The following is a 13,672-nucleotide window of genomic DNA, read 5'->3' as shown; positions in this document are numbered from 1 at the left end:
TTTATCTATTGTTGTATTATAATATTGTATTTGCAGGGGGTTCGATCAATGACCCTATCACTTCAATTCTTCAGATCGTTTGTGCTACCCCTATATATTAATCTCTCAGCCATCCTGACCTCTTGAAGAACACATAATGTCCTTGAGGGAGACTTACCTACTGTTAGATTTCGGAGATTTATGAATCAGGCCTATCCTTATACTGCTTGTTTGAGGCCTGTATAAATATGCAGGAGATCTATTTCAAGAAAGATTACTAAGATTTCTAAACAGAATATATCTGACTGCCACTTTACCGGAAGAATGGAAAAATAGTATAATTATTCCCATATATAAAACAGGAGATAAACAATGTTGAAAACTATAGAGGGATTAGTATCCTCAACACATGTTATAAGATATTTAGTAGGATTTTAAATGAAAAATTAAAAAAACATGCTGAAACTTTCCTTCTGGAGTGTCAAAATGGCTTTAGAAAAGGCAGATCATGTGTAGATCCATTATTTAGTATCAAACTATTGTTGGAAAAAAGAAGAGAATTTAATTTAGAAACCCATATAGCTTTTATTGATTTTGTGAAAGCTTTTGATAAAGTCCGAAGAGACCTTTTATTCGACATATTACAAGAAAAAAATATTCCAAATTTGCTATTACAAAATACAATAGAAATCTACACAGACAGCAAAATAAGTGTCAAAATAAATAACTGTATATCCGAAAGAAAATTAGTTAATAATGGAGTTCGACAAGGTTGTCCACTATCACCAACTTTATTTAATATTTATATAAATGAAATTATTTTAAAATGGAACCAAATCTACACATCAGGAATCAAAATAACCAGTGCTCTAACATTAAATACCTTACTCTATGCCGATGATCAAGTCACAATTTCCAATTCAGAGGATAATTTACAAAGAGGATTGTATACATTAAATAAAATATTAAAAGATTTTGGGATGGAAATTTCAGCACAAAAATCAAAAGTAATGGCATTTTTAGGACAAGACCCAGTGAGAAGTAAGATAATACACAATAACCAATGCCTCGAACAAGTGCAAAATTTCAATTATCTGGGTTGTGAAATATCTTATCAAAATGAAAAAGATGTGAACAAGAAAATTACCAAATTTACACAAATTCTAGGAATAATAAACAATACATTAAAAGCTAAATTAGTACAAAAATCTACAAGAATAAAAATATATAATACACTAGCATTACCCACCCTTCTATACGGAAGCGAGATTTGGACATTAAAGAAAAAAGACATGAACAGAATCAAAGCAAAGGAAATGAAATTTTTCAGGAGGACAGCAGGATATACTCTTTTAGACCGAAAAAGGAATGAAGAAATTTTAGAACAATTAGAAGTAGAGTCAGTAGAAGAAAAAATCAGCAGATATAAATTCAATTGGCTAGATCATGTAAGAAGAATGGAAAATTCAAGAATCCCAAAAATTATGATGCAATATAAACCTAGAGGACATCGTCGACCAGGAAGACCGTTCAGAAGACTGCTAGATGGGGCCGAAACAGGTCTACAGAGGCCTAATTCGTGAAGGATGATGATGATGATGATGATGATGATGATGATGATGAATCAGGCCTACAAACCCACATCCACTCTCGTATACTTGGTTGCATTCTTAAATTTTAATGCATATAAATCTGATGTCTGGTAATTACAATGACCAGCATAAAAAAGGTAACACAATTTAATACTACATTTAAACATTTTCCCACTGTTCCTACCATATTCTTATTAAGAGCAGTATTTTCTTCTCCAGTTAATGGGATTTCCTTTATCAGAGAGTGGTTTAAGACAATTTCACCAGCCATCACAGCAACAGACTGTTCTGTGTAATAAATGTTGATCTTCCAGCAATAAAGTTTATGACTTGTTAACAATTTCGTTTTTTTAAGTTTCTAGGTACCCCCAGGAACAAGCATAAAAAGAAAAATATCCCTCAAGGACAAATACTATCTGTGACCAAAGTCTGAAGGGATCGCCATGTCACTACTGTAAAGGTATAAAAGGTATCCCCGTCACACGCCATAAAGGCACTAGGGGATGTGGAGGTAGAGCCCCATGCTTTCCATGACCTCGGCACCACGTTCTGACTGCCTTTTACCCCTGGGAAAGATCCAGTACTCAATTTTATAGGAGGCTGAGTGATCCTTACGGCCGTTCTGAAAGTTTGGCAATGAGAAAAATCCCGTCACCACTTGGGATAGAACCCTGAACCTTCCAGTCCGTAGCCAGCTGCTGTGACTACTGTAGAACATGAAATTCAAGGCAATATAGTCTCTGTCAGTGAGAACAATAACAAAAAGACTAGTTAAATCAGATCTCATCTCTACAAAACCAAACAACGATCTCTTACTGACACAGCAACATCAAGATAGAGTAGCATTGGTGGCTTATTCTCTTCACTGAGGAGTCAAGATTCAGTCTAATACCACTTGATGGAAAAGAGCGGTTATAATGTAAAACTAGAGACCATTATTCCTCTTGTATCAAGACAGCAGGTCACTAATACTCTTCTGTTCACAGTGATGTTAATGAGAGAAAAGACATTTCCAATGTTGATATATTATCAGCAGGAAATCACTGTCTGATCTTCTAGAAATAGGGTCTGCCTCCATCAGTCTTCTTCGTATTGATCAAAATAATTAACATTAAAGGTTCGTTGAATTCTAGTAAAGATGCGGTATGACCAAGAGACAATATTTGTTCGATTGATACTGTATTTGACACACATTCATTAAGGGTGGTATTCATAGACATTTCGCAGCACGCGCTACGAGCGTACTAAGCTAGCCCCTGCTATCCACTGGTTACTAGTACAGAATTCAAATCATATCCTATCGCTAACACTGGTTTATGAATACGAAAAACGCTGATAATATACCGAAAACCTGCGCTAAAAATGTCTATGAATACGGCCCTAAAAGTTAAAAAAAACTTGCAGCCCTCAAATTAACACTTTCAAATAATTAGTGAAATGCTGAATTCTCCGTCTTTTGAGTTTACCAATACAAACAGAACACTTGGAATACCATGTAATGTAGGCTACCGGTACTGGGATATATAACAAATTCAAGTGAAAAAAAAAAAAATCCGAAAAAACTCAGAATATGAAATTTGCTATAAAACGACGCAATAGTAATAATTCGCGAATGTGTTCATATTTCGCTATTAGAACTCTATTTCGCGATTTGTCGCGATTGTTTTATCCACAATTTATTAATCAAAGACATTTAATTCGTAAATATTAGTAAAAATCTATTAAAATATCCAAAAGTCGCTACCGCTAGATAGCATCATGGGTATTAACAGCAACAAACCTAGACGTCATTGTGATGTGTATGTATACATTGACGCTTGCAGTAGTCCTTTGTTTATTGCTTGGCAAACATGTCGTTTTCCCAAGAGCAATGAGTTTTCATTGTTGAACATTATTTTTCCAGTCGTTCTTATGCACATGTTGCAGACGAATTTTATAGGAATTATCCGGATATGGCAGTGCCTAACAGTTCGACCATAACGAGATTAATCGCGTGTTTTATGGAATGTAGATCAGAGCTTCTTGACAATGATGAACGTGATTGTTGGTCCCGGCAGGACAATAACACATGTCACACATCTAATGAAACCATACAGTTTTTGCGCGAGTTTTTTGGTGAGCGTATCATTTCTCAAATATTATGGCCCCCACGTTCCCCCGATTTGACGTCCCCAGATTTCTTCCTGTGGAGTTATCTTAAAGGATGGGTATACAAAAACAGGCTGCACACTCTGAAGGGACTAAAGAGGAACATAACAATGGAGATTAATAACATCATCATACGCGTGCTCAAAAAAGTGGCCACAAATATCGTAGAAAGAGTTTGTACATGCATTACTGAATGGGGCTGCCATTTTCAGCATATGCTGTGAAAAATGATGTAATTCTTGTGAAAACTGATAGAAGCAAACTTAATAAATTCAACTTTATAAATACATGTGAATGTATTAAGATGTGCGCGACTTTTGAATCGCTCTGTATTTTGTCGTGATTTTCGTGATCTCCATAAATACCCATCCCTGCTCATCAGTAATTGGAGCTATGAAATCTGAAGATATAGAACAATATGTTAACCTTCAAAATTGACATTGGTATTCCAGTACCTTCTTTATATTTTTTAAATACTGTAATATTTTACGACTATATGATTATGTCTCGTGATCAGAACATTGTACGAAATGAAAATATAAAAATAGGAAATTTATCCTTTGAAGAGACTGAAACACTCAAATATCTTGGAGCAACAGTAACAAATATAAATGACACTCGGAACGAAATTAAATGCAGAATGCATATGGGAAATTCGGTTATTATTCGGTTGAGAAGTTTTTGTGATCCAGTCTGCTCTCAAAAAACTCAAAGTTAGAACTTACAACAGTTATATTACCAGTTGTTCTGTACAGTTGTAAAACTTGAACTCTCACTTTGAGAGAGGAACAGGGGTTAAGGGTGTTCGACAATAAGGTGCTTAGGAAAATATTTAGGACTAAGAGGGATGAAGTTACAGGCAAATGGAGAAAGTTACACAACGCAGAACTGCATGCATTGTAATCTTTACCTGACATAATTAGGAACATTAAATCCAGACGTTTGAGATGGGCAGGGATGTAGCACATATGGGGGGAATCCAGAAATGCATAGTGTTGGGAGGCTGGGGGAAAAAGACCTTTGGGGAGGCCGAGAAATAGATGGGAGGATAATATTAAAATGGATTTGAGGGAAGTGAAATATGATAGTAAAGACCAGGGTTGGCATGTTTAAAACAAAACGTTTTAAACAAAGTGTTCAAAATTGTTTAAAACAGTATCTGTTGGTGAAAACATTTTAAATGCAACGTTTAACACTAATATGAAGATATTAATTTTTAAGCCAACAGAATCCTCTGTTATGTTTATTATTTATTTCTCCATTAGTAATAAACAATGTTCAAAATTATATCATCAAAACATAGCCTATCCATTTTTTTTTCTTACAATTTATTTCTCTCGTTTTCTAGTTGTTTTATTTTATCCTACTTGTTTACAATATAAAATCATGTTTGCCTTCTATTCAGGCCTTCATAAAATGTACAGTTATGAATTTACAGTCGTGCTCCTGACTTTATGGAGCCAAACTTTAACTTTTTCCTAAACAAATATTATTACTAATAAGGAATTCTTGTAGGATATATATTTAGTGCAAACAATCTCAATACTGATATCTGCATGTGGGCCTATTATTTGAAGCAGGTTTTGTTATACAGTAAAACCCCGATAAGACACTGTTCAAGGGACCGGGTGTAAAACGCGTATTAACTGGGACCACGTCATGAAAGGTAATACAGTATTACTCCATTATGGAATTACTGTACTGTACATCAAAGATATTTACAATATGTACTGTACTTAATTCTTTCAGAAAAAAAAAAGCCATTTATAGTTGTTTGCCGTGTGCATGTTCTCCAAGTCCTCATGTTTACCACACTTCAGTTTCTGCACTTACATCCTTCCAATGTCACAGCTGTAGTGATTGAGTCGCGATTTTTTTATTATCGTTCTTAATGTCGATGATGGGATTTCTAATGCATCAGAGAGTTGTTTCTGAGCAAGAGTACTGTTCTCATCGTACTTTCGTAAGATTTCCAATTTTTCCGACACAGAAAAGGCTTTTCGTTTAACACTCTTTGAAATCACATTCACAGGCACTTCAATACACAAAAGAACAACAAACTGTCCAGCAAAAATTTCCAGAATTTTATTGAGGCCGAGTGAGCAATGTTGTTTTAGAGAAAAGGTTAGCAAGAGGGTGAGGTATTGTAACTGTATGTAGGCTTTAACCACACAGATAAGGAGTCGAGTAAGAGAGCGTAACATGAGGATGGGATATACTAAGGTACGAAGTATGAAGGATTAAATGCGCAGGTAAAGGGTCGAATACCAATACTTTTCAGGTTAATGGCACCAGTGAGTTCATTGCTGAAAATTACATCGAAAATATTCCACAAAAACAGTGTATTATGCGGGACTTAAGCTCAACAAACAGGGTATTTTATAAAGGCGTTATATATGAAATATGCAGGGACTGGACAAAAAAAAAATGTATTACACGGAATAGCGTAATAAGCAGGCGCATCTTATCGAGGTTTTACTGTATTTATAAGAAATCTACTGAAAAAGAATTTTAAGATGTTTAAATTATAAAATATTCTAGTTTCTTTTTTTTTTTTACTTTTATACAAATTTTGCCTAAAATTTCAAAATGAAAAACTGAGCTATAAAATAAAATTTTGAAAGTACATCACAGGGTACTAATTTTTCCTCTTGTACCACTATTAAACCACCAAACACCACTTCTACTTCATGAAATGTTTTGATTGTTGAGTGCACGAAAAAGACATGCAAGTTTGGCAACCTTCTCTTCGATCATGATCGTTTGCTCACTAATTGATAGTCAACAGCGACAATATATGAAAGCTGAAATCTGGATATTCAGTTTGATCGGAAATGTGGCTTTGTGTTTCTGTTGTGTGATTCAAGTAATTAATGGTAAATCCAAAGTAATCGGTGTCTTAATTATGCTGTCTAAAAATTTAGGAAAGTGAAATTCTGATGATGAGGAACCTCCATTAAAAAAAATTGTCGAATTAAGAAACGAACAACATAATACATACTCGAGAACACCTGCACTACGTCTGCAAGGTCAACAAGTAAGCAAGCAGGTTTGCGGCAAATGAATGGGGGCTCACTCATAGGAAAAATCCCATGCTGCAGTGGAAAGCATAACTGGTCGCACTGTATAAGGCATAAAAAAAGCCTAAACTAACCTAACCTGTCACAGATTCGTATATGCAAGACATAGTATGAGTGAACATTAGTGTGAAACTTTCGTAATGTCGCCAAAGTTATGTTGGTATGAGAGGTGAGCCACTTGAAGATGCATAAGCGAAGTGGGAAGGGAACTACCTCAGCGTTCATTTAACTCATAGCAGTGCCATATTGTATTCCAGGGAAATACTCGTCTTTTACAAAAACACTCGTAAAAAATAAGAAGTGGCGATGATATGCTAAATATTTAATAAATCCTAACTTCTCAATAATCTAAGGCCTATCTCCTCATCAAATCTTACATAACCTTGACACACAGTAAAATCCCATCCTGTCACTAACCTATATCATCAAACCCTACCTAACATTCTTGACAGTAATCAATCTCATAAATTTATGTATTAACTCAAATCTCAAAAAGAAATAATAAAATTGCAATAACTTATCCACATAAAATTCATAAATATAATTGCTACAAAACACCACTACTTAACTAAAAACAACAAAATCACAAACAATGCACCTATTCCAGGTACATAGAACAGAGATAATTACCCCGGTAGCACACTAATATTAATATAAAGCACATAATAAAGCAAAACGATTGCTTCTGTGGGTCAGTATACTGGCTTCCAGATCTGGAGGTCCCAGATTCGATTCCCAGACTCAGCTCACGAGAAATATCCCTTAAAGAAGAAAAGCTCCCTGGGCGTCTAGAGTCTAGAAATTTGTGTGAATGTGAGTGTGATTGCGAGTGTACCGGGTTATTATCCTCAAATATAAAAACACAATATACCAGAACTGCCGCTCAGTTAATATGCTTAGGCTATGAGAGTGTGTTAGCACTGATTTAGCACTGATTCACACCATAACTAATGTGAACGAAAGATTCAAGTAATAGTCCTAAAATATAGGCTAAATGAAATTACTAGCCAGTTATATATGCAATGGAGGTGAAAAGAAACTGGTCACCCTACCCAATTATCTCCTTAGTTGCCTCATGAGTGAAGCCTTATTTGTGTCACTTATAAGGTTCCAACCTGTCTTCCCACAGTTGACTAAACAAGAAGGCAATATTTGGTAAGTGATAATAGCAGCTTTGGCGTTGTATTATTGGTCCAGGGAAAATAACTCGAGTCTTTTACAAACACTCGCAGCAGCTATAATTATTTAACGCTTTGACTAAGTTAACCAAATGTAAAATGTGACTAACAATCGATTGCCACGGTGATAGAGTTAGGCCTACATTAGTTTTATTAATATTGGAGTGCAAGAGATCAAATGACTTTATTGTCAAACGCCTGGCATTAGAAAACAACAAGCATTACTTTTATTTTCTGCATTAAGCCTAATTACCAGAAGAGGGCCAATCTTCAATGTTGTCCCACATCACACACGGGACTGACTGATTCAAGTTTCTTTATGGGTTAAATTTACGAAGGGACAGCTAAGTGACATTAAGCTGAGGTATGTGATAAGGTTAGTGGGTTAGTTGAGGGGGTTAAACGAGCGTTGAGGGAATTATTTAAGTGATATGAGGCCGAGGAATTGTATAGTGTAGGGAAATACCGTTCACCCCAGAAGAATCTACTACTTACAACAGTATTACTGATGTTTCAGGCGTACATGTCGCGATCATGTCACTTCCAGTCGTTGTTTATCAAACAGCATATAAAATTAAAGGTTCCACCCCAGTACACCAAGTGCGCGTCACCCCCCCCCCGAATCTAACAGAACCCCCAAAACTTAAAGCATTCAAATTAAGCATAGTTACCTGATAACGAATATTAAATCAGAACTGATATCACTTTACATTTCTCCCACAAACAACTCTACACCATTACCGCTTAAACTGTCAGAGTTGCCAGTGAATGAAAGCAAAATTTCCCTATATCCTATTCAGAATTTTCCCCAAAATTAGGATTATAGCACAGTCTAATAGATACAGTCACGCAACTCATACGTATAAAATATGCCAACATTTCACAGCTGGCGCGACAGTAGCCCTCTAGCGGCAGGCAAGTTAAAAGTGTGCGCACGACATATGATAACACATCAGAAAACGGGTTTTGCGTAATTTATTTTATATTTTTATGCTATACAATAAGTGTATATGGTTCTTATTAATTCTACTTTAGAATCCTGGAAGAATTTCACACGCAGTTAATCTACAAGTTTCAGAAGCTGGGAATAAACGTAATTCTTTCGGCTCCTTACAACTGAATCATGGCCCTGATCACGTATCATAGTTTGAAATAATATAATTGTTCGTTGCTTGGTCGGTTAATTCAATTCATTCCTAAATATATTTATGAATCATTTGAACTTTGTATTTCCTGTGAGAAGAGTAAAAATTAGTAGCTTCAAAATTCTAGGGAATATCTCGTAAGGTACATCGCGTGGTGAACTCCTCTCCCTATTTCCTGAGAAATTAACGATTTTGCATACCGCAAATTGGGGTAAACTCGGCCGCTGAGGTAAACTTTAAAATATAGAAATGGGGAGGATTTAAACATTAATATGAAGTTCATTATTTTTACATTTCTTAAGAACCGGTATTTCCTTTATTATTTTGAGTCACAAATAGTGCTGATGTTATGGTTTACATTTTTATGGCAAGTTTACCGCATTTTACATTACAGTTCCATTTTTCACACATAATGCCTAATTTTAACATATCCTACCTACAGTATATAATACGTAATTTACATGCACTTACTGTTAATATGACGTAGGTGAGAACAAATAAATGAACACACAATTTTGTTGAAAAAATTGTAACTTCAACTCAGAAAATGTAGGCCTAATTTTATTTTCAGAGCAGAAGTGGTGTAAGTCAAAAATGGGTAATGAGGGGTTAAAGTAAACATTCTGTAAAACACAGTGCAAAGCGGCAGTTAATATTGAATGTATTTAAACTATTAATAGTCAGTGAATAGCACGAAGGATATATTAATTGCTACTTTGCGCTGTATTTTACAGAATTTTTACTTTAAACCTCATTACCTGATTTTCACTTGCACACTTCTGCACTGAATGGCTCAAATAATCACTGGGAATGTAAAATCAACACCAATAACAGTCATGCAAATTATTACAGAAAATATTGCTTTTTATATTAAATTTAAAATAGCTCTTTTATTTCTTGAGAACTTAATACGTCTGCCATATGAATCTACACCAACACATCAGAAATTTATCGACACAGTCTGGATTTATTCAAAAAGTGAATATTTTGCAAAAGGATTACTATACTCCATGAATTCTTGCAAAATTAACACCATGATACCTACTTGAATGCTATATAACATTCAACTTTTGAAAAATATAAAAAAAAAAACACGAATACAATAATTATGGAATTACTTGCATTAAAAACTGTAGATAGGAATGGTTACACATTTACACATATGATCTCTGCAAAACAATAATATACTGTAACAGGTAATTACTTTGTTTTTATTTAAACTGTCCTTCCTGACATACAAATAGGTAACTGATAAGTAATAAAATAATGTTTTATAGAACACAATACGTAGGCTACGTACAACGTGGATTATTGGTTATGACTGGGTTATGGTTTTCTCTTGGTCTTTAAGGAATCTGAAGAACGACAAATTCGGAGATTTAAACTTGTTGTTATTGCAATTTTCGTCATTGCACACATTGCCTTTATTCCGACGCATGATTAAAACTTTATTATAACATCTCGCATCCCTTTAAAGCACGTGGTGGCTTGCCTGCCGCTTGGGCGCTAGTGTCGCGAACGTTGGCAAAAAAAGTGTTGAAGTTGCGCGACTGTATATATTAGGCTGTGATTATAAAGTGGCCAAGTTGACGAGAGGCTCGGGGCAGGATCATCGTATAGCAATACACTTTTTGATTCTTTTCCTCCCTTTCTCATATATGTTGCCTACCCCCTAGATCATAGATCTAGGTGCCTACGAAAATATATTACAAATTATTATTGAACTATTTAGAATAACCTTTCAACACAAAGGTAAAGTACGGTGAGTAAATAAATAATTCAGTACATAGGATTTATTTGTCTATGCATAGGATCGTGATTTTGCATGTGGTGATATCTGGTAACAGTTGGCAACACTTACAAGGCGGCAATATTTACTGTTTGGGAACTGTGATGTGACTCTCACCATAGTTAGTGTTAACAAAACCAGTACTATCATTACTGGTCATAGGTTCGAAACTTGCTTCCTGTCAATGTCAGGTTTATGTCATTCAAAATTTTCCGCTAAACTGGAGAATTAGCACGGTAGCTTTCAACCGTGCCGTTACGTTTACCACGAAATTTAACTAAATACACAATGTCGCCAACATAAGAACATGATATGTGTGGCGTCGTTAGGAGAATTTTTTTTCTCTCTCTACTCCTTCGTTTTGAACATTACTGAGAGATAGCACCACTGTTAGCTGTATTTGCGTAAATATTGCGATGCGAGTAGATTATGTGGCTTATCTGAGAGGCTCGGGACAAAAACAGTTTTGCTGTAGCGCATGCGCGGATCTCGTGCAGTGGGAGCGTGATCCTTACTTGAATTTATTTTCGCGTGTACATTGCAGATCAAATGAAGAAGATCCTTTCTTGCTACGGTTACACATCTTGCATATACGAAAGTTAGGTTTGGTTAGTTTAGGTTTTTATTAACCAAGTCCGCGCATGTGCAGGCAAGAATTGTGCCTTTCTGTCCTTTTCTTCTGGAAATGTTTCACTGTGTAAAGTGTCCATTTTATCTCGAACTAAAATATCTGTCGCATTTTCTTTTGTTTCATCACGGCCGAATTGATGTATCTCTTTGGTATCAATGTTTCTAGTCGGTCATGCCCTTTATGATAGTTTTTGTTTCATAATATTGATAAATAATAATATAATGAAAGTGGTGAATATTTTCATGGTCCCTAAAATTTCTTTTTGTAAGAGGCTAGTTATTTTTCTCTAGGTCACAAATAAAACGGCAATGCAGTCATAATTACGTACTTGACACTTTGGCGAACATTAACCGGACATTTACTTTCAGTCATTTGAATGATATTCCGTGAAACACACCTTTTTTTGTTCTTCATTTCATTGTGATAACCTACTTTAAGATCTTACTACATCTGCATTTTCTTTTAATGCATTCAAAACACAGCCAATATACTACATAAACTTGTACTTGACTAATGGAGTGATTTATTTAAGAACATTCACTACCACCATTTCGACTGTCTTTTGTTTGACATGGCTCAATACGGCCCGGTTACTAGTGGCCAGTGAGTAAAGTCAACTACCAACATTGCTCTACCATGCATATTATCCAGTTGTTCCAAATTTTTCTCAACCAGCTAGAGACAAAAGTAGCCAACATAATTAGTATCAAGTGATTGGTCATTAGACTGTTCTCTAAAAACACTCCCATTCATTGTCCTAAGATAGCCACTGTTAAAGTAGGGGATATAAAATACCAAATGAAGTAATTTTGACTCATAGATTTTAATTATTCTAGGTATAACTGACTTGAACAATATGTTCCAGAGAATTAAAAAGAAATATTCTGTGTTACAAACAAAGCTGCGTCTGTGACTCTCTGCAGTCTTCCAGCCAAGCAGCCATATTTGATCCCTGACCTGGTCCTGATGGAATTTGTGGTGAATAAAGCAACACTGTGGAGGATTTTCTTCAGTGTACTCTATCACTCTACCAACACTCTCCACCTTCCTCTCATTTCATATATCATCTGCAATATTATAAAACAGGTTGGAATGAAGTCTTGGGGTTAGTACAGATCTTCAATGCTGAGACAGGGTTTAAGAATTTGGGACCTCGTTCTGTCAGAACTGAGCAGGATGGCTCGTCTGTTAGCATTGGATGCACGAGTCTTACCCAGGTCACCCATTGAACTTGGAAATTTCTTACCATATATAGGAAACACAATGGGCCAATTAGTGCCTAGATGCATGAGTCCTGTTCTGTATGCGGCCCTCGAGAAAACATGCCAAGTACACATCAACAATATGCTAAATTTGACAGTGTTGGTTTAGACGAACATACAAACAGAATTGGATTCATAAGATATAGACGGCCTGTCCACTTCCTTATACTATGGTCTAACCACACAGCATTGCCATTTTTAAATGAATATGTGAAAGTTGCACAACATATTTTATCAAAATGAAATGTTACTGAATTTTCCATGTGCACTCAGGAGGCCCTTTCTCCTATGGGATTCTTAGTCTTCCACATAGATGTCCAATTGTAACTCGTACAAGATAACCCTTGGCGTCAGCAAACTGCAGCACATATTCTTTAAGGTGGTTTTTCCTCTTTTATATGGAAAGTTGTTGACCTTAGCAAAGCATACTTGACGTGCAATATTTCCTGGTTCTATAGGCATTTGGACACCCATGTTGTTGTTATCTAATGGCAGGCATTTGACAGTAAAGTCATTTGATCTCTTGCACTCCAATATTTTTCAAAGATATTATCATGACCAGCCACTGAAGCACAGATTTTGAGGTGTTCCGAATCCATTTTTTGATTTGAATTGCACAATGGGCAGTTAGGGGACCGATATATTCCAATTATTCTATGCAGGTGCTTGGCCAAACAGTCATGGCCTGTTGCCAATCTAAATGCAGCTACAGACGATTTGCGTGGTAAATCGGAAATTAACTGTGGATTATGATGCACAGAGTTCCATTTTTTCCTTTGAGATTGTGTTATCAAATTTTGTTTGTTGAAGTCTAGGTATGTAGATTTAATAAATCTTTTCACAGAGTAATACGTAGATTTAGTAACAG

At 35.5% G+C, this 13,672-nt stretch overlaps 1 protein-coding gene across 2 annotated transcripts in view; it reads right to left on the bottom strand.

Annotated features, from left to right (window-relative positions):
* The window catches only part of SA1 (stromal antigen), a 63,318-nt gene extending 54,583 nt beyond the window's left edge, over positions 1–8,735 (bottom strand). For both annotated transcript variants that reach the window (XM_069841348.1, XM_069841349.1), the window contains exon 1: positions 8,649–8,735. The gene's annotated coding sequence lies outside the window, so the exon portion shown is untranslated. The remainder of the gene's footprint in view (positions 1–8,648) is intronic.
* Between the last annotated feature and the right edge of the window lie 4,937 nt (positions 8,736–13,672).

This window comes from Periplaneta americana, chromosome 12, assembly GCF_040183065.1.
Source record: "Periplaneta americana isolate PAMFEO1 chromosome 12, P.americana_PAMFEO1_priV1, whole genome shotgun sequence".
Taxonomy (NCBI): domain Eukaryota; kingdom Metazoa; phylum Arthropoda; class Insecta; order Blattodea; family Blattidae; genus Periplaneta; species Periplaneta americana.
This window is presented reverse-complemented; position numbering and strand designations above follow the sequence as displayed.